The 21,494-nt window shown below is 48.5% G+C and overlaps 1 protein-coding gene across 1 annotated transcript in view; it reads right to left on the bottom strand.

Moving 5' to 3' along the window:
- The window catches only part of MGMT (O-6-methylguanine-DNA methyltransferase), a 274,354-nt gene extending 254,126 nt beyond the window's left edge, over positions 1-20,228 (bottom strand). The window contains exons 1-2 of the mRNA XM_027840510.1: positions 20,080-20,228; positions 5,054-5,128 (exon numbers count right to left, since the gene is read on the bottom strand). The gene's annotated coding sequence lies outside the window, so the exon portion shown is untranslated. The remainder of the gene's footprint in view (positions 1-5,053; positions 5,129-20,079) is intronic.
- Positions 20,229-21,494: the final 1,266 nt, after the last annotated feature.

The raw sequence follows: 21,494 nt of genomic DNA, 5'->3' as shown, positions 1-21,494 counted from the left end.
GGGAAGACGGCCCATCCCACCAACCTCTCTGTGGCTAGACCGCTGCGCCCAACATAGTTCCTTTTGGTTTGCGTGGCATATGTGTCCTCTTCCTAAGAGTTTACTGTGGCTTGGAGGGCCGCCTGGAGCAATAGCCACACTAAACACCCTGTACCAACCCTGCTTTATTAGGGCAGGGGGCAGCGACGGAGGGGTGGCCTCTACAGGAGAGCAGAGTATCCAAGAGGCCCTTTCTCCAACCTTGCCTGCAGTAGGCGCAGCGAGCAGCGTCCCGAAGGGGCCTTCCCAGGGCGGCTGAGTTCCACTGGGCTTCTTGACACAGACCTTATCACCAAGGTAAAAATCGGTCCATAAGAAGCGCCAAGGTCCAGCCTGCCTGGACATTCCTGCCTTGTGAAGGGTTTGCAGTCTGTTTGGTAGTTCCCATATGTAAGAAGCAATGCAGGGATGTAGAAACTGGAGACAAAGTCTTGCTTCAATGGGGGGAGAGAACGAACCAAAACGCATTCCAGAAGGAGAGATGCGTCACCCCCGCGTTGGTCTGCTGCACTGATGAAGCAAAGCTGGAAGGACACCTGGCCTCTCCCAGTGGCCTTCGGAGCACAATCTGCCAATCACAGTTCTGAGCTCCTTATTCACACGTTCGACCTGACCAAAGCTCCGCAGGTCGGGGGGAGGGGGACTGGAACTGAGGGGAATAGATGGGAAAGAACAGAATCAGTAAAATGAGACCCCTGGCTCAATTGATGCCTACCGCTGGACTGTAGTGGGGCAGTCTCCTTGAGCAGTGGTTCTGGAATTAGGAAATGCTTCTGCCCACCGAGTGAGTGCATCTACAATAACAAAGCAAGCTTTCTAATGGCCTGACTTTGGCATGCACGTGAAGTCAATGTGCAGACGTTCAAAGGGTGACCACCAAAGGCCGTGGTCATGTGCTCGACAAGTGAGAAAGGCAGACGTGATTCGAGATCCAACTATGGGAACGCCCGGGGCCACGTGCCCACCATACCATATCAGCTGTTCCTGGAGTCCCAAATGGCGCCCCCTACGAACAGAAGGACATACCTGGCGATAGCAGCTCTGGGACAGGAGCAGTTTGCGTTCTGCCCGTTCTGCCTTAAATTACTGTTTCCATTTCTTGACCTCTGGGTTGCTGTAGCTGAGACTGAAATTGTCTTCAGCAGGAAGGGAGAGATGAAAAATACACCGAGGCCCCTCCGCAGCAGCGAGCTCGGCAACAGCATCTGCTCAGCAATCCCTCACGAGACAGGATCAGTCCCATCAGCGTGAGCCGGACAGTGGACAACGGCCAATGCAGCCAGTAATCTGGTGGCAGCTCCAAGTTCCCTGATGAAGTCTGCATGCGCGATGACTTTGCCAGCAGAGGTCAGATCACATCCAACCACATGACAGGCACCAAATGCATACCATGAGTCGGTGTAGATGGCCACACTGTGGCCATCAGCATAACAACACACTTCTGAGAGTGCAACGAGCTTAGCTGCCTGGACACGGAGAGGAGAAGGCCAAGAGGCTGCCCAGATGGTGTCAGGGTTGGAGACCACAGCAGTACCCAAGCACCAGATGCCATCCCTCGTGAAAGAGGGCCCACCGGTATTCAGCACACAATCAGGATTCTGCAAAGGGGTACCAGCGAAGTCACAGCAGGGTTTTTCAGCCACATCCACTACTAAGGCACAGTTGTGCAGTGGCCACCCAGAGAGTGCAGATCAGGGAGCCACGCGGCCAGGTTGAGGGTGGCATTGCTTAAGAGTAATATTCTCTTTCCCCTAGCAAAGTCACTTCCTGCCTGGGAAGTCTCTGATCAGAAAAGGCTAGCATTCCATGGCACAGTAAGAGAGCCTGAACCTCTTGGGGCCACTAGACCATTCGAGGGGAGCCCCAAACCAATCATAAGCCTTTTCTACTAAACAGGCCAGAGCCCAGAGGCAGCCACAGTAGCGAGCTGAGCAGAATAATGTGCTCCTTGGGGAGGAGAGCATCAAACAAACGTTTGATGCAGGATGCTGGAGGCCACGCCCACACGCTCATGAACAAAGAGAGAGGAGGGCTCGCGGGCATCTGGGGGTCCCCAGGCAGGGCCGACAGCGGGCCTTCCTTGAGTTCATCCAGGGCAGTACGGTGCTGAGGCTCAAGGTGTGAAGGCTCTCCAGTGTGGGGAGAGGCAAAGACTGGGGCACAGGGTGCAAGGACATTGGGATGAGGGAAAACAAAAGGATCTTCCTCAGAACCGAGGGTGCCTGGCCCCCCGCCCCACACGCTCACCTTTATGCTGGAGGTGTCTTCTGGCTTCCCTGGGTTTTTCTTGTTTGCATTCCTGCACTGACTGACAAAATGACCCTTTTGGCAACAGCGAAAACTTTCCCATATTCTCTGGTTTCCCAGCAGAGCACAAAAAGGAGTTGGAGCAATCTGCGCTACAGCCAAGACTGTCCAAGCTTTTTGCTAGGGTTTTCCTTTCTCTTTTTCTTTGCCTTTCCCTTCATACACATAGAGGGGGATGCCTTTAAGCTTGCCTATGCCCTTCTCAAGCCAGGTGGAACACAGGACAAGGTCCACATGAATAACCGAAGCAGCTTTGGGCTAATCCGATCTAGCCCTGCAGACCACTTGGTGCTCTGGCACAGTCAATCATAAAAGTGGTTAGGGGTTTCCTTTTCTTCCTGAATGATTTCCTGAATTTGCTCCAGTTATCAGGATGGATGGCACATGCCTCCATTCCCTGGATTAAGGATTCTCTACCTTCTAACAGTTTGGTGGAATGGCTGGATTATTAGGGTTCCAATGGGGGCCTTAAAAAGGTGAATCATGAAGACCTCCTGAGCTGGCAGGAGCAGTGCCAACCGGGACTGGTCTATGAGTCACCTCTCTGACGGCAGTTCTTTTTCTTGGGAAGAGCAAGGTTTCCACTGAATCGGTTACATCTCCCCAGATTGGGTTGTGCCCTCTAAATATGGCTTAAATGGAGTTATGACTGCCACAGGATCCTCATCCAGTGTCGGAGGATCTCTCCTCCGGGTGGAGAGGTCAAAGAGACGGGAAGGTTGATACAGCCTCAGAGCACCATATTTCCAAGCTGGGTGATATCATGTACAAATCTTTCCTGAAGGGGAAAGACACAGGTAGCCAGTCACTCTTGCTCAAAAGAAATTAAGCTCCTTACTATAGTAGAAAGAGTGTAAGATGGAGGAGCAGAAGGAGAAGACAGCAGGATAGAAAGGGACCTTTAGGAGGTTGAGGGCATAGCCCACTGGACAGAACCAGCCAGTAAAAGCCTACATTTGCTTTGGGTGATTTTATTTGCTAGACAATCTCAACTTCATCAAAGTACAGTAAGCAAAACTACCAAATTTAGGCCAAAATAATTTATCAGCTGAATCTCTTGCAGTCTTAGACCAAATCTCACATAATTTGATGGCATGCTCTTTGGTCATGCCCTGTTGAACCAGGAGTTTCCCTGGTTCCAAGATATAAAGAACTCTTCCAGGGAGGTATCCTTTGGAATATTACTACCACACCCAACCGCTTCCTGGGGCATCCCCCGAAGGAGTTTCTCCCCAGCAAAATAATTTCCCCACAAAGAGCACCCAAGAGAATTTTCTCAAAACTACTGCCAAGGAAATTATGTACGTAATTACTGGCAGTCTTCCTCCCTAACTCCCACTGAAGTTTGGTGAGAGTTAAGTCCCTGCTAGCTGGGGGAGTTGCATTGAAACTCTTCCCTTCCAGACTCTTTGCCTAAGTGAAATAATAATGGAATCTTTCCCTTACCAAAAAAAAAACAAAAAACTGTCAAGGGAATATTGTGATATTAATCTTAGACTAGAGTGTAGCCTTTAGAATTTAAAAAAAGAAGTCACTTGATATTACAAATTTTACTTCAACATCTCTATTATCTGAGCTTTGCTTCATTTTCAAAAGTCAGTGTGCACAACTTCAATTTAAAGAATCATAAATCAGTTTCAAGGCCTCATTGTCAAATATGTCCTACATATTTGTAAGAGGGAATCTCTTATCTGCTGGAGAGATAATTCTTCTCCTCCTTCTAGCAGTAAAGACAGCTCTATCTGGAAGATGGATTCTCTTGCCCAAAGGAAAAATTACTCAACATATGATAATTATCCCCCTTCATGATGGTAAGTTTCTCCCATTTAAGGCTTAGCTTGGCTTGGATGAATTTGGATTGAAGCTAAGGTAAAGTATGACCTCTGGGGTGGTTCTCCCCAGAAAAACCCCTTGGTGAAAATTCTTTACCAGAGCACTCTAGGAAGTTCCTCAGAGAGGGTTGCCACAAGGCCAGAATCCAATCACTCAACCTCCTGGCTGGCTCGCCAACTGTCACAGTAGAACTCTGTGGTACTGAGAAACTGAAGCAACAAAGTTCCAAGCACAAGCAATTTATTAGCAAAGCTAGCAACTGCCAACAAATGGGGTCTAGGATTCCTCAGTAGCCGAGAACACTGTGGAGTTTTCAAAGAGCTTTATTCTTATAATCAATAAAGAGGAACTGAAGTGAATTACAAAATCTCGAGTAATGGGCATTTAATGATTTCTGAATGTTCAGCGCAGAGGATACTAACCACAAGTAGTACCTTACCATAAAGTAAGGCTAACACACCCCAGGGTATCTTAAAAAAGGACAAGAAGAGGGAAATTACAGTTCTGGAAATGAGGAACTAACTAGAATCCCTAAGCAGTAAACACTCCTCTGATTGGCTGAGCATTACACAAGCTTATTGATTAGTAAGTTATTGACTATACTCCTATCTTAGCTTACCATCACATGAAAAAACTCCAATTTTCCTCAAGTCAAAATGAAGAATTAACTCACACAAAAAGGGGAACTTAAACTCACAAAGAAGGAAGTCTTAGAGAGCAGTGGCTTAGGCTCACAAGAATGAGGAAGTTATACTCTAACAACTTACTAACAAAGCAAGTTTGATTAAGTTTAATAAAGCATAGCAAGCCTTAGCAAAAAGAAAACCAGTCTGATACTACTGATTAAGCGTAATTCCAGATCTGCATTTCTCACCTGTCTGGAAGCAGCTCCACGGATCAGGGGCTTCCGTGCCTTCTGGCTCTGCCTCACTCTCCAAGCCACCAGAGTCTGAAAGCACACAGGATAAATGGACTGAGTTTAAGACCAAAGGCCAAGATAAGAGGAAAGGACACAGGAAAAGCAGCAATCAATTACTATGGAAATCTCCCAAAAGGATGAAAGACAAAATCCAAATATCCCGGCCAGTTGGAATGAGACTGAACGCACTGATCCAAAGACCACTGGGTGGGGTGGAGGGAGAGAGGGAGAAAGGGGGTGGTGCAGAGAAAGGAAGGGCTGTGGGGGAGCACAGAGCGGGGAGCCAAAGGGAGTGCCGAGTGGGGAAAGTGAGGGGAGTGCAGGGAGAGCACAAGCTGTGGGGGCAGAGAGAGCAAGAGCTGGGGGGGGGCAGAGCTGGGAGGAGTACATGGGGAGACCTGAGGGGACAGACAGAGGGGCAGAGCTGGGAGGAGTACATGGGGAGAGCTGGGGGGCAGAGCTGGCGGGGCAGAGCTGGGAGGAGTACATGGGGAGAGCTGGGGGGGGGTCAGGGAAACAAGAGTGGGGGGACAGACAGAGGGGCAGAATTTAGAGGCCAGGACAAAGACGGGAGAGCCAGCAGGGCACAGAAAGTAGCAGAACTAACTCACAATTTCCCTTCAGATAAATACTTAGCCAACCAAGTATGTTTCTATGTTGGTACTTGTTCCCCATTTTCCGTAACTATAGGCATAACTACAAAAGAGCTAAACAGAATACAGGGAAGAGAAAGGCCTGACATTTCTAAATTGGCCTAATTTCAGCAGTCCAAGCTTCCATGACTCTTCACAGAACACTGAACAGAGAGACTCTGCAGCCAAGAGGTGCCTACGTTAAGGTCCTCTATAAGCATCAGGTATCTGTCCATCGGCATGAGGTGGAAAATGATACCCATTGAACAGAGAAGTAAAGTGAGTTACAGGCATATTAAACACTTAACAAAAATAACTTGACCAAGTTCATCAGTTCAGTGGCAAAGCTCTAACTAGACAGCTGGAATCCTCCTTTCTCTTCACACAAATCCACAACATACACTCCCTCGTTTGATGTCAAGAGCAGTCCAATGAACTTTAATCAAAGGTCAGCCTGGGCTGCCTGCTCCAGTGGGAGAATGATGAGCTAAAGGCCCAGCTATTTCCCCAAAATCAATCCGGCCTGAGACCCCTGAGCACCAGAGTCACCTCTAAGTGCAGAGGGAACCAATGGTCACTAAGCCAAGAAAGGCTCCACCTGCCTCCTCTCCCCTCTCCACCTTGGCTCAGGGTGCCCAGTGCCCAGGGGCCAAGCATGAACTCCAACAATGACCACTTGCCTAACTGGATTTCACAGCTGTTACCCAAAAGCCAACATTTTAAACGCTCAAACAGCCCAGCAGAGATGTGGCCAGACTCTGCAGGGCTTTTCTCTTGGCTTCCCACTCTCTGACAGTCATGAAGCCAACACCATCCACCCAGCCTAGCACAGGATAGCAACCTGGACGGCACCGAGCACGGAACCACAGCCTACGAGGCCACACAAGCCCCGGTGGCCATGGTATTTCCCTGCAGTTGCAACTAGGATGGGGAGGGGAGGGAGGACGTAGGTAGAGAACACCTCCTACGGGCCAGGCGCTGTGTGACTGAGTGCTTTACAGATATTGTCTCATCTGAGATAACGAGGGGGAATTGGGGTATGGAGGGGAGAAGGGCTTTTCATGGGACCTCTGAAAATGAAATGAATCCTGTTCAAGGGGAAGAGACATGGAAACTGTCCCATTCTCCAGGCTGTGGCCAGAGCCACTCCAACAGCATTTATAAAGAAGGGCAGGCACAGCGTGGCTAGAACACACCAGGCGAGAGGGAGAAGAGGAAACACCCATGTCCATCAGCGTCTTCACTCATCAGTCCCACTCCGAGGCTGGGAATCCCACATTAACCCCTGGAGTTCTCATGTAGAAAACGTTCAGTTAGCTTCCCCCATTCCTAACGTCCTAGGCCACCCCGGCTCACCATCCTTTCAGGGGTGCACCTGTAGTCTTTTTTTAAATCATATTTTATTTCTTTCCCAATTATATGTAAAAACAATTTTTAACATTTGATTTTTTTTTTAAGTTTTGAGTTCCAAATTCTATCCCTCTCTCCCTCTCTTCTTCCCTCCCGGAGAAGGTGAGCAATCGGATATGAGTTATACGTAGGCAATCACGCAGAACACTTCCACGTTAGTCATTTTGGACAAGAAGACTAGAGCAAAAAAGAAAGGAAGTGAAAACCAGCATGCTACAGTCTCTATTCAGACAACATCAGTTCTTTCTCTGGAGGCGGACAGCATTTTTCCTCATGAGCCCTTTGGGATTGTCTTGGATCACTGTATTGCTGAGAAGAGCTAAGTCAGGCACAATTCTTCATCATACAATATCACCGTGTACACCGCCTACAATGTTCTCCTGGTTCTGCCCACTTCGCTTTGTATCAGTTCACGGAAGTCTTCCCAGGACTTTCTGAAATCACCCTGCTTGTCATGTCTTATAGCACAATAATATTCTATTACAATCATATACCACCACTTGTTCAACCATTCCCCAATTGATGGGCATCCCCTAGAATTCCAGTTCTTAACCCCCACAAAAAGGCTACTACAAATATTTTGTGCACCCGTAACCTTTAAAAATCACCACCCCTTGCCTCTCATTCCAGCATTCAGAGGACACTAATGGCAAAGAAACCTGTCACCGACTTGTAGGTTACCTATGCATGAACTCAGGCACTTTAAAGTGCTCAGGAATACTAGACATTCCACCAATCCTTTGTGTCTAATAAATGTGCCCACCAACTGGCAGAAGCTGTCGACGCAAGGAGACCACCAGCCACTCCACAACAAAGCATCTTAGGAAGTGCTTCCACTACCAGTAGTAGGGTGGGCAAGAGGGTGCCCCCTCCTTGGCAGTGGTGTCTTCTGGTGCCAAGGGTGGTGTGGAAGGGAAAATCCCACTTGATCAAATGAGTAAGAGCATTCCAGTGGCCACAACAAAATAAAAACTAGTGCCCTGATCGCTCTGGTGTCTTTAGCATCTTTAAGTCAAAATGCCAGAAGGATGATGCCCCTCCGTGCCTGGTGGGAGACTGGGACTTAAGAAAAAAATAATAATAATTTTACAAGGTTTGTCAAAAACCAAGGAGAGAGAAAACATTTCAAACCTCTCCAGGAAGACCCCTCTTCTGCCTGTCTCCCCACAGGGGCCAGGTGGACCTGCCTTCTACACTGGGAAGAGCTCCGAATTCAGAAGCAGGACCGCAAAGGAGGGAGCAAAAATGGATCTATCTCAAGTATAACAGGAACAAAAGGAGAGAATCCTAAGGGTAAACCAAGCCAGAAGATGAGGCGACATCAGGTGTTGAGCCTTCCCTCATCAATACTACAGCTAAGCAGGGAAGACGAGGCTAGCTTTTTCAGTTCTCAGACTCCGAGTACCGAAAAGGACCTCAGTGACCGTCTGGCTGGACCAGTGTCCTGAGATAATCTCCATTACAACATAGCCAAGAGGTGACCACCCAGGCCAGACTCAGACCTCCAGGCAGGGAGCCACCCACCGCCTCCTCCAGGTGGCCCTGGCTACTTTCGGCAGCCCGGAGAGGGACACTGGGTTTGGGAAACGGAACGCCCTCCAGAAGCTCACAGCCACGCACGCGCTCGACGCGGAACAGGCACGAAACGGAGGGCGGGCAACGTCGGGGCACGGACGAGGGATGGCAGCGGTTGTTTTTTTAAAGACGAAGTAAAATGAATCAAGTCCCGGACGGGAGCAAACCCATTCACTGTCTGACGTGCCCTGAACCCTCCACGAGACCCGACACTGGAATTTTGTGAGGTCCACCGGCGGCCTCGGGCTCGCTTTTAACAAAGTTCTCCCTTCCCCATTAAAGTAAACTAAATAAATGAGACCGGCTTGATGGAGACGACGGGAGTGGGGGTGGGGCAGCAACAGCAAACGCGCCCACATCGAGCCCAACGACACAGCACAGCGTTCACTAAGGGCTTCCACCGCGCCAGGCACTCCACTGGGCAGAAAGACAAGCTATTAGAGATGATGGAAAGTTGGGGGAAATGTAAAAACCTCTGTATCTTCAGAAAACAGGTCAGCTGTGACCTAAAAACAAGGACAGACAGCAGCTGGGATGCACAAGCCAGCAGACACAGCATTAAAACAGGCAGTACGAATGTGAAAATGATTTCAACAAATTGGCTGTGTTCAGGCCCGTGGGTCGAGGGGACTCACATTCTGGGGCACGGAAGAAGCAGCTTCCTGTCGGGCTGGGGTCATAGCAATTATTGCGGAGAATTCACGAAGGACTCCGCGTGGCCTGAGTGCCCCTCACCGCGCCCACACGTGCAGACACACATGCTCACACACATACACCTGTGTGAACACACATGTGAGCACACTCACACACACTTTAAAAGGGCACTTACCAGGTGACCAATTACTCTCGTTAAGGCAGATAAACAGACCCTAGAAGAAATCACATAACCCAGATTAACTTCCACATTTACAAAGTGTGTGGTACGTGGCACAAAATGGCAGTATCCAAACACACAGCGTATGGAGCTTTGTAAACAAAACCAGCCGTCAGACTAAGCCACCTCCGCCTCCTCCTCCTCCGTGCGCTCCCAGATCCCTGCCAGGCTCTCCTCCCTCTTCTCTTCCTCCAAACCACCCTTCACGCATCCCCCTTTGCCCCCCAGTTAATCTGGCTCATGCAAAGACAGAACCACACTCCTCCTCTGCTCCAGAGCCTTCAGTGGCTGCCCAGCGTCTTTTCAAGGCTGAGCTCCTCGGCCGGTGTCCACAGCTGTCCTCAAGCTGATGTCCCACCATCTCTCCAGCCACGCCGGCCTCTCCTCTACAGTCCACAAGTCCCCACACCACCAGCGCCTTCCTCACCAAACACTGTCCTAGTATTTGGACTGTGTACATTAACGTGTGGCCGCGCTGTCTTCTCTGAGAGAATGGGAGCTCCAAGAGGGCAAGGGACGCTTCATCTCTCTTTGCATTCCAGCCTCTTAGCGCACGGCCTGGATCAGAGAGAGGCACCTATGTGTATATGCGTCCATGTGTGTGCACGCGCAGGTGTGTGCTTTACGGTGTATGCACGTGCGTGCACATGCATGTGTGTGCTGGTGTGCTGCATGTGTGTGCATGTGCACATGCGTGCATGCTGTGTGCTGTGCGTGTGTATATGTGCTGCACGGTGCATGCACACGTGTGCACGTGCATGTGTGTGCTGCATGTATGTGCGTGTGCAAGTGCTGTGCAAGCATGTGCATGTATGTGCTGCATGGCGTATACACATGTATACACGCGCATGTGTGTGAGGCATGGTGTATGTGCAAGTGTTGCGTTATGTGCTATACCGCACTGTGTGCTCATGTACTGCACTGAGTGTGCACGTGTGTGCACGCACATGCACATGTATGTGCGTGTCCATGTCTGTGTGCTGCCCGATCAAGGTTCACTGAGCTTAAGCAATTTGCCCAGGATAATACTGCCAAAGCCCCATATATAGATAACTCATGGACTTGTTATTTACTGAGAGGAAGAGATACTATATAAATATATATTTTAAGTACAGTTCTTGAATCGGGGCATAGTTTAACACAAACACAGCTACCTGAACATTCAGAAGAAAATTCCTCAGCCAGCCACCTGGTCGCATTTCCCCTATTTAACCTTGAAAAACAGGGCTGCTTTCTACAAATTTCTAATAAAAGAAAAATAAAGTGGGACAACACCATGCCCCCAGCAAACTGGAAAAGATGAATAAGACGGAAAGAGTTAATGCCAGAAAGACTACAGGAGGACAAGTATGTTAATACACTGTGAGGGGAGCTAGGAATTGGGCCATTCTGGAAAAAAAAACTGTACAATCACGTGGGGGGGGACCTGCACCATCCCAAAACGTGCCTGATTCCTATGGTACAGATCATGCGACCAAGAGATCTCACTGCTGGGAGACAGACTTCACAGGGGTTTAACAGTTAAGGTAAACTGAGGCACAAAGTTCCAAGTATGATCAATTTATTAGTTGTGTGCAAATTTACCAATAAATAGGGTCTCAGGTGCCTCAGCAAAACTCAGACAGCACTCTCTCTCTTGCAGCTGTAGAGAGGACAGAGAGAAGGACAGGACTGTGGAGGCGCAAGCTTGACCTCAGAGAGGGCGACATCCACCTGCCTGGCTCCAGTGCGGAGGCACAACGGACAAATGAATGGCTGCAAATGGGGAGTGAGGGGCTAGCGACCTCCCCTCCTTCCCTCTGGGACTAAGAAACGCTCGTCGTTTGAGTCGCCTGCAAGGTTAGAGGGAGCGGGCCGGACTCCGCTGGAGAACACAGCAGACGCGCTGCACACAGCAAGAGAGCGGTGATGAACAAGAACGGGATTTCTACATGTAACCCAGCGCAGGGCAGCTGGCGCTCAGAGACGAAGAACCACGACCCAGGCAGGTAAAAGGCAAAATCAATGAATTGTAGATAGAATCAATTAAAAACGGGTCCAGAATCAATCTGATTATTGCAGATGTAAAGGGCAGCAGGAAAGGTTAGAGATATACCTCCATATTCCTAGTACTAGTACCCAGGCAATGGCACACACTAGGGGCTTAATGGATGCTCACCGCTTGGGCTCCTAACCACACTTTTTGTTTCAGCAAAGGATTGCAAACAAAGAAGATGCTCGTACCACCCACGAGTTCCTAAATACAACAGAGTCTGACTGTGCTGGGACACACAATGAACAGGAAGCATTCCTAGTTACTGGATGGCCCTCTAGGGGGGAAAGGGGGCGGGAAAACGAACGAGATCAACCAATTTTTACTTAAAAACAACAAGGAAACAATGAACCCAAGAAATCCAGTGAAACGGGAAGATGTGGGAAGATGCACACGCTGTGAGCAAGGTCTCGAGAAAATAACCTACACGGGAATCACAACACCAGGCAGAGAGGACACTAAGCAAAGCTCGAATCCGCAAAGAAGGTGCAAAAAGGGGCCGGACCCAGGTGCTACGCAGAGCGCCAGACATGGATGGTGCACTGCCGCTGCCCTCTGAGGGCTGCTTGGCTTGCTTTGGTTTTTTATCTTACAGGGAAAGGCTCAGTGGGCAGGAGAGGTGAGAGGATTAATCCGTAAATAAATAAAGTGTTAGAATAAAAGGCATCAATAAAACAAAACAAACAAAACAGGCAGAAGGAAAAACATTCAAGGACCTCCAAAAGGCACAAGGTCAAATTTAGCTGCACAAGATCGTCCGGTGGAAGCCTCATCCCAGGACGGCGGTGACCTTGGGTCCTCCACAGCCCACCCAGTGGCGCACCTGCTTCGGACAGTGCTAGCCAGAGGCCAAGACTTCAGGAATGGGCCCAGCAATGGATGGGCCAGCTCTGCCCTAGGCTGATGGTCAACTCCAAACACGCTATCCATGGAGGGAGGGTGGTTCCCACATCAGGGAAATCACAGACCCTCTCAAAACAGAAGTTTCTATCAGTTCTGCTACAAATAAAAACCTTTTCTATTGCCTATCTGTGTCCATTATGTCCATCATGTCCAAGGGGGATGAGATCCACTCACCTTCCAAATAAGGGAAGTGTAGCAAGGGTATTTCCCTATTCCCCAGATGAGATGGGCTCACCACCACCTTCACAAACTGTTCTATGCCAAGTAATAAGATCCCAAATCTAACCTCTTAAGGTACCATCACAAAGCAGCCCAAAGTGCTCCCCTGACCAGAAACAGGGCGATGGCAGTCCAACACATCTACTTAATGTCCAACGGTCTAAACATCAATACAACAGCAGCATTGTGCTGACCAATTAACTGGAAAACAAACAGATTTCCGGGCAGGCGGCTAGCCTTCTTCTTATGGGGTCCCCTGGGGTCAAGTGCTGCTGGAAGTGAGGATGATCCCTAGCTGGGCTGAGCTCCCCAGTACCATGCTGGATACCTTGGGGTGTGAGCATGGAGCAGCCCAGGCTGCTCATGGTCACCCTCAGGCCACAGAAGGATTAAGCCATCAGTTCCCCAAACTGAAGCTCCCTTGAGCAGCCTTGGGATGCAGAGATTCTCCAAGAACAGGGAGCTGCTTTGGGTCTTTGTGTCAGGGGTCACCAAGGTCCACCCTCCAGCTGACTGCCATTACTCAGTCACCCAAGCACAGCCTGGATCTCAAGAAAGAATACTAACCCCCAATGCCCAAAAGGAACCAAAGGGAAGGTCCATGCACACAACAGCACCGGGCATAGAATCTGCACCTGTGATTTTATCGGTCTCTGTAGGGAACTCCCAGGAGAAGAAACTCCCTCCATGGAAGTGAGTTGTCACCTTCTCTGCAGCCGACAGTCTGAGAGAGCTTCCCAAAGCACCGGTGAACGCAAACAGAAACGGGACCACCAGGCCACAATGAGGGTCCCAGCAGGCTGGCACAGTGACTTAGCTTTACGTTTTTGTGTTTTTACTATTTTCAGGCGCTTGCATCTGGTTTTGTATCTTTAATTGATTTTGTTGTTAACTATTCCCCTAACACATTTTAAACTGCTTCTTTCAGGAGTGCTTGAGAGGCCTGGGGCCCAAGGCTCGCCCCGGATCACATGGCCAAGATGGAGACTGCATGTATGTTGCACATCTCTCACTGACCGCATCCCAGAGTCACATTTAATTGATCTTGGACCGCCCGTAATACAGGCGCCTCTTCTCCTGTCCGTTAACACGGACGGTCAAGAATTAGCTACAGCTGAGAACGTCTAAGATTGGCAGCTCCCCAACAGTGACACGCTGCTGGAGTCAATGGGGACAGCCCTGCCATACCAGCGACCCTGACCTTCACTTCTAATTCAAGAAACAACAGACATGATAGAAACAGAGGAATGATTTCTCTTCCCAGCCCCCACTTGAAAACAAGCCGACTGACAGGCTAGAAAGCGGCTTGCTGGGTGTGGTGCACTGAGGATTCCTTGGGGCTTGGGTGGGCTCCATGGCCACAGCAGGATCTGGTGATTCCGGGAAGACAAAGCAAGATTCAAAAACGTCTCTTTGTTTGGTCCATACTCGCGGCCCAGACGATCACAGAATTTAGAGCTGAATGCATCCCTGGAGACCACCTGGTTCATCCCCCTCAATTTACAGAGAAGAAAGTTGAGATGAGCCGGGAAGTGGTTTCCCCAAATTCAGCCCTAATATCCAAGTCCAGATTCAAACCACATTCTTCTCATTCCAAACACAGTACTGGTCCCATTACTCAGGAAACAGAAATGGTGGAGTTTAATTAATCTGTTTGATTAGCTCAAAAATTCCAATACACTGTAACCTCAAATGTGGGACTGCTAAGATCTGATACCAGGGAGCACCCTGGTTGCGTGACTGAAGGATGCTGATTTTTGGATTAACTTAGAACAGAGATTATGTATTCCTTAAGAGAAAAGAAACTGAGAGCAAGGACTGAAGGGAAGAACTTGGAAGTGATTTGGGGCCACAAAACCTTCTAATAAAAAGCCCAATTAATAAATCGAAACCAACCACTTTCTGTTGTGATTTGAGCTCACGTAAGTCGAAGAGCAGATGAGTTTTGAACCATCGTGATCGTGACATCCCCTCTCCTTATCCCTGTCCCACCATCCTCTTAGATTTCCCAAAACCCAAGCTGAAGGAGGGACGATGGGCAACGGGTCATGCCCCTAAACTATGGAGCTCCACTGTGTTGTGACCAAGTGAAAGCACAACCACCTGGGCACCACCATTAGCAGAAAGAAGAAAGTCTTCTACTATTGACAGAGAATTGGTGGCAAATGTTTTCACTGTGGAAAGGTCACTCATGTGAACATTAGGGTGATCGTGACTTAGCGCCCTCCGCAGGAGGGCTCCTGTGAATGGAGGAACACACGCTCCTGCAAGGGCCAAGAGCTCTAAATTAGGGACCGAACGTTGGCTGACGCTATGGCGGACGTGGAGACGCAGACTTTAAATCACCAATCCAAGGTTCAATTCACCAGGATTCAAAGGCTTCCATATGGCAGTGAATTTTATGGCCTAAATGAGGTGACTTGTTCCTAGAACCTCTCACTGGCTTGATAGCTTGAATATAAAATTCTCCACCTTTTACTCTTTACCCAATAATTCAGTCCAACACTATGATGAAGCCAAGATTCCTGGACCTAAAATGTACTTTCTATTTGATTAAACACTTGCAAATGCAAAATTAAATACCCAAGTCTTTTATATTCCACTAAATTCTTCAAAAACTATGGACTCAAACAATTAACTGTTTCTCAGAAAAAGGCTTCTGTGGTTTTCCCCAAAGATTGTTCAGGACTTTAAAGTCCTAATTACAATAACTGAAATATTGTTTGTAATAATCTTGGACATAACAGAGCAAGAATTCAGTCTGGTACTTATCCAATCTCGGTACCTCTCCTGAGCTCCAGGCCTGCATCACTAAATGCCTTTTGAATCTCTCCAACTGGATATCCCATTGGCATGTCCAAAACAGACCTCATTATCTTTCTCTACAAACTCTTCCATCGACCAGATGAGGAATGTGAGGCCCCTGGGGAATTTCGGTATCTATCCAAATCCACACAGGGGGAGGTGTATGCTAATAAGCTCAGCTGTCCTCCAAAAGGCATCTGAAGGAAACCACAGAAACTGCTGAACCTCCAAGGGGCTGAGATTTCATCAGTGTCAAGACCCATGCACCAATGCTGACCATACCTCCGCTACCCAGTCAAGTGTCTGCAGAGTTGTCATGGCCCTACTCCTCTAGGCTAAACCCAGTAAAAAACCTCTGACGCCTTGGCTAGGCTAATTCTTAGGCCAGTCATCAATCAACCAATCAACGAAGGGGATACAAACCATCCCAACTTTCAAAGAGCTCACATTCAAGTTCATCGCTGGCTGTATAAAAGCATTCTCTGCCTGATGGGTAGGACCTCCAAGGGTCTGCCCTCTGTGGGCAGAGTCTTTGGGTATCCAAGTTACCTCCACATCACAATCTGGCACTGGAGAAGAAAGCCCGTGGAGTAAGTCACATGTCTGGTTGAGAAATGACTACTTTATGGACATCCACAACGCGCAAATCAAGTCACCATCAGGCCCAAGGAAGTCACAGCACATTACAAGAAAAAGGAAAGAGTCTCTAACATAAGCAGGGAGGTGGTGCACAGAGTTCTGGACTCAGGAAGACCTGAGTTCAAATTCCATCTCAGTCACTCACTGGCTGTGTCCTCCTGGGCAAGTCATTTAAACCCTGCCTGCCTCAGTTCCCTGATTTGCAACATGGGGAAAATAACAGCACCTACCTATCAGGGTCATTGTGAGGATCAAATGAGACAATGAGAGTTAAGTACTTTGCAAACCTTATAACAATAAATAAATGTTCGGAGCCATTATTACCACCATCATCACCATCACTATCACCGCCACCATCATCACCGTCGTCATCACCGTCACCATCACCGCCGTCACCGTCACCACTGCCGCCGTCACCATCACCGCCGTCACCATCACCACCATCACCGTCACTGTCACCATCATCATCAAAGCTTCACCAAAGCTCCAACGCTGGGTGAACCACAATTTCTCATCTAATAAAGCTGAATTTAGAGCCACACCTTTCTGCAAAGTCAACCACTAACTGAGGGCTAACAACCACCACCACCAGTATTTCCATAGAACCTTAAAGTTCGCCAAGCATCTGACGTGTTCATTCACTGGCCGCTCACAGAATCCTAGCCTGGCAGAGGCAGCTGATCTTGTCACTCCACCACCTCCCCTTTAAGACCTGGCTCCCACCCAGGAAGTCCGCTCCAATGGAAGATACCTCCATAATGAGAAGGTTTCTCCTCCTCTCTGGCCCAACCGAGGCACTTGGTCATTTCCAGCCACTGCTGTGAGGCTGACCAAGTCTCACCCCTCTTCAAGGGAGAGGCCATTAAACACTTGACCAGAGGTCCCCATCATCACTCTTCTAGTCTAAATACTCCCCATTTTTTCAGTAAATCACTGTTACTACAACCTGATCTCGAGACCTTTGCCATCCTGGTCACCCTCCCCAAACACTGTGGATTATCGATGCTCTTCCTAAAATGGGGTGCACAAAACTGAACACGCAGGAGTGATCCAACCTGGGCAGAGGGAAGGAGGTTTATCTCCTCCTCTCTGCTGGTCACCAGACCTCTGGCCCCAACCTAAGAAGGCATGAGCTGCTCTGGAGGGCCACCATATTGCATTTTGGACTCTTGTTTGGCTTGCGGTCCTCCAAAGCCCCCACACCTTCTCTGACCCCTTTTAAATCAAGCCTGGAGCTGCTGCCCTCTCTGAAGTCCAGCAAGGACTGCCTGGCATTCTGCCCTCTGGGGTTGAGTAGAACAAATGTTAAACCTCTTCTACCTGGGGGCAATTCCAAATCTTGAACAGGGAGACCACCATGCCCCAACTACACCCCAGCCAGCCGCTGCCCATGCCCCTCCACCTTCTGACTGACCCGACCATAGCCAAGGTCCACAAAGCTGTCCTGGGGCCCTGCATGACCCACGCCCGCCTGTCGCCGAGCCGCTGGGGCAAGACGATGGGGGCCCTTTTCCCTCAAACTCTTCTTCTTTCATTTAGCGTTCCACATAAAGCCTCAGCTTCACTGTGATTTGCATTCTGACAGCCTATGTCCCTTCACTCTCCCAGGCTCTTCTCTTTTCTGATAACTGTATTTCTTAGCAGGCCCCATTTTTTCTATGATCTCATATAATATTAGTGACCTGTCAAAATAAAAGAATAAAAATTTAGTTGAGTTTCCAAAAGGGGAGAATCAATAAATGCCAGGGGAGCTGCTTCTTCCTTCTAATTACAAGCAAGAAATACGGGGCCTGAATTCTTAAAATGCTATTTTGGGGAGGACGGGAGTTTTCCCAAGCCTCTTTTTATTGATTCAAGCTTTATATTAAAATTAATTCAATGAAAGTTTGAAATAGTGGATTTCCATTCAAGAGGAATTCCTGCAGGCACTGAGATGAGCAGCGCCATTTGTGAGACAATTCCAAGTCTCCTTCCCAGTAACTCACTCCAGGCCCAGCCGCAGCCCTCACCACAAAGCCTGGCTCTCATCACACCCGATTTCTCTGTGAAGACAGTAGGGATCAGGAACTGTCACAAGATGGAATAAAGGCAGGGAGGGGCTGCTCCCATCACTGCAGTCTCCCCCAACCCCGGAGAGAAGGTCATGGGGCAGACGGAGCTTGTTTGCCAGCTCTCCTAATTCTGGCCTGCTCATGCTAAGCAAGCCACCTTTTACAGAAACAGCTATTCCTATGTGATAACACACATCCATAAACAATTCCCTATAATATAATTTCAATTATGAATGTGCTACTCTCTGGCAACACCTTTCTCACCACAACACAAGGCATCAGCCATGTGAAACATCCCCGGCCACCCAAACATAAAACTCCTGAACATCCCGGCTTAGGGGACAGCTCTTCTGATCAGGCCCAAATAGAGATGGGCCAGAAAGATCTGTCCCACACTCTTCCTAGAATTCTTAAGCTTGTGACTTTAGAGTTGGCCTCCTTAACCGGACATTCAAGGGACCCAGAGCTTGGCTCTGCGTCACACGCCCAGCCTCACCCAACCCCACGGCCCTACACAAGCCTCCGCTCTGGAAGCACCTGAGAAATGTCCCTGGGAACGACATAGCCATCTTAATCACTGCAGCATGATTTGAACTACACACAGAATGCATGATGCTTTTGGCAGAACTGACTTAGGAAGATTCTTTCTCACCAGACAATATTTATCAAACACAGTACTCGTACTACACAGTCTAAAGGGAAATAGGGAATAAGCATTTATTAAGCACCTACTGTGTCAGGCATTGCACTAAACACTTTACAACTATAACCACCGAGGGACAGCTAGGTGGTGCAGTAGACAGAGCATCGGCCCTGGATTCAGGAGGACCCGAGTTCAAATCCGGCCTTAGACACATAACACTTACTAGCTGTGTGACCCTCAGCAAGCCACTTGACCCCATTGCTTAGCAAAAAAAAAAAAAAAAAAAATCAAATACCAAGGACTTCTGTGGGGCTTAGTGTGCGACAGGCACCAGGCATACAGAGAAGGCAAAAACACAGTGCCTGCCCTCAAGGGGCTCACTTGCTGACAGAGGAGACAGCATGTCATGAAGTCGTGACATGAGAGATCTATTCAGAGCTGGTGGATACCTATGAGGGGGAGGCACAAGTAGCCAGGCAGAGCCCAAGGAGGGAGACCCTCCCAGGTATGGGGGCGCCAGGACCAGGACACAAAGAAGGAGATGGGACAGCAAGAGGAAACCTGCTACCTGCCGTGGCACCCACGTCTCTGCATCATTCACTGGAGCTAGGACCCACTCCCAGGGCTCCTGGTGCCCCCCGCTGGGTCAAGCCCAGCACAGAACAGCTCTTCTGAAACTCTTCCACGGAGGAGGGGGGCACTGCCCAGGCTTCTCAGCATCCTGGCTCACCTCCTGAGAATCCCCAAGTCAACCAGGACAGACTGCAGAAGTTCAGTGAACTGCTCACTTTCAACTTCTCAATGTCCATTTCAAGTGAATTTCTGGGCATCAGAGAGACAAAGACAAAAAAGCAAAGCCAGCCCTGTCCTCAAGAAGCTTACATTCTCCTCGGATGATACCAAACGATACTTACTGACTATGCATCCTAGAGACGGCACAGAAGGGAGAGGGCATGAGCAATCAGGGAGGCAAGGGAGGGAATCCCGGAAGGCTTTGTGGAGCAGCTTGGAAGGAGGCTTCTAGGGGTCGGCAGTGAGGACCAATCTCATGGAAGGCACATGGGGCTGCTTAAAATGAAAATAATGCTGTCTGGAGAAAAACAACAGGTTTGGGCCCGAGCTGACTGGCTATCAGCCATATCGGTTAGGAATAAAATGTCCATGCTGTACACCAGAGTGACAGTTCAAAACCACCTACCCAAGTGATCTGAAAGTGGCAGGCTGTGGTCCAAAACACTTTCTTTAGAAATCCGAGGTCACTGCAAAGTCTTCCATCTTTGTGCAAATCAGGGATTGATAAAATTTCTTTCCTGTTTTTATTTGCCCGCAGTGATAAAGAAGAAAGACATCTGTTGCATATTTAAGAAGGAAAAAATAAACATGAAAACTTCGAGAGAATGAACGCATCATATAGCAAATGCATTTTTCTAAATGATTAGAGCAAGAATTCACTCAAACATCACATTCATTAAAAAGGAAAAGGTTGGCAATGTTCATCTCAAAGGTAAGTTGAAACAAAAGAAAAATTCAGACCATCCCAGTGTGAAGTGGGCTTTGATAACTAATCATTTCTTTAAACTCAAGGAACCTAACCTGGTAATGAGCAAACTAGCATTACCTACCTGTTTAAAATGTTTAAAAAAAAACAAAAACTAATGAATTTCTTCCTTTTTTTCCCTTTTAAATTTAGTCACCTCTCCCCCAAGACTTCTGCCAGCACAAAGCACGGCAGCCTGGGCTGACTCTGAGGAGGGGGGACAAAGCAGGAGTGGGGACAGTGAAGAACAGTCAAGGGTCCTGGGGAGGATTTACAGGGTCACAGCTTATTCCCTCTCATTTATTTTGTAGCATCTTTTTTAAAAAGGCAAAAAACTCTGTATTTCTTATTCTTTTCTAAGCTCCACATCAAAGTCTGGACCAAGTTGTGTGCAATTTTTTTTTTAATTGCTCTTCTCCTTGGCCTGGCATTTGACAGACACTGACAACATAAGCTCCTCTCTCTTCCTGTCTCCCTCCCTTCCTCTTCCTTTCTCTGTCCCTCCCTATCTCTCTCTCCATCCCTCTCTGTCTCTTCTCTTCCTCTACCTCCCCATTCTCTTCTTCCCCCCCTTTCTCTTTATCTCTCTCCCTCCTCCCATTCTCCCCTCCTCTCTCTCTCTCTCCCCCCATTCTCCCCTCCTATCTCTCTCTCTCTCTCTCTCTCTCTCTCTCTCACACACACACACACACACACTCTCCAACACCACCACCACCACCACATTATGCTACGGAGCCAAGAAGCGGGGCAGGTGGACAGGCTTGGCTACTCGCCAGCCCCGGCCATCTCACATAAGTGCAACTCCCAAAGAGAATCAAAGAGGGTTTGCATCCAGTGTCCTGGACATTCAGGTTCAGAGGCAGTCTTGAGTTATGCATTATTTTATTGTTTTATTTTATCATTATTTTACTCAACATGCTAACTGGCTTAGAACAGCTTCCTTGTTTTTTAACTCCAATCTATAACAATAATAATAGAATTTCCATAGAGTTTTAAAGTGCTTTGTAAATAGGATTTCGTTTAATCCTCACCGCCCCCTGGGAGATGGGGTCTATCATGTTCATTTTACAGGTGAG

Source organism: Vombatus ursinus, unplaced genomic scaffold (assembly GCF_900497805.2).
Source record: "Vombatus ursinus unplaced genomic scaffold, bare-nosed wombat genome assembly UNPS02014845.1, whole genome shotgun sequence".
Classification (NCBI taxonomy): Eukaryota; Metazoa; Chordata; class Mammalia; order Diprotodontia; family Vombatidae; genus Vombatus; species Vombatus ursinus.
Note: the sequence above shows the minus strand (reverse complement) of the source record. Positions and strands in the feature narration are given on the sequence as shown.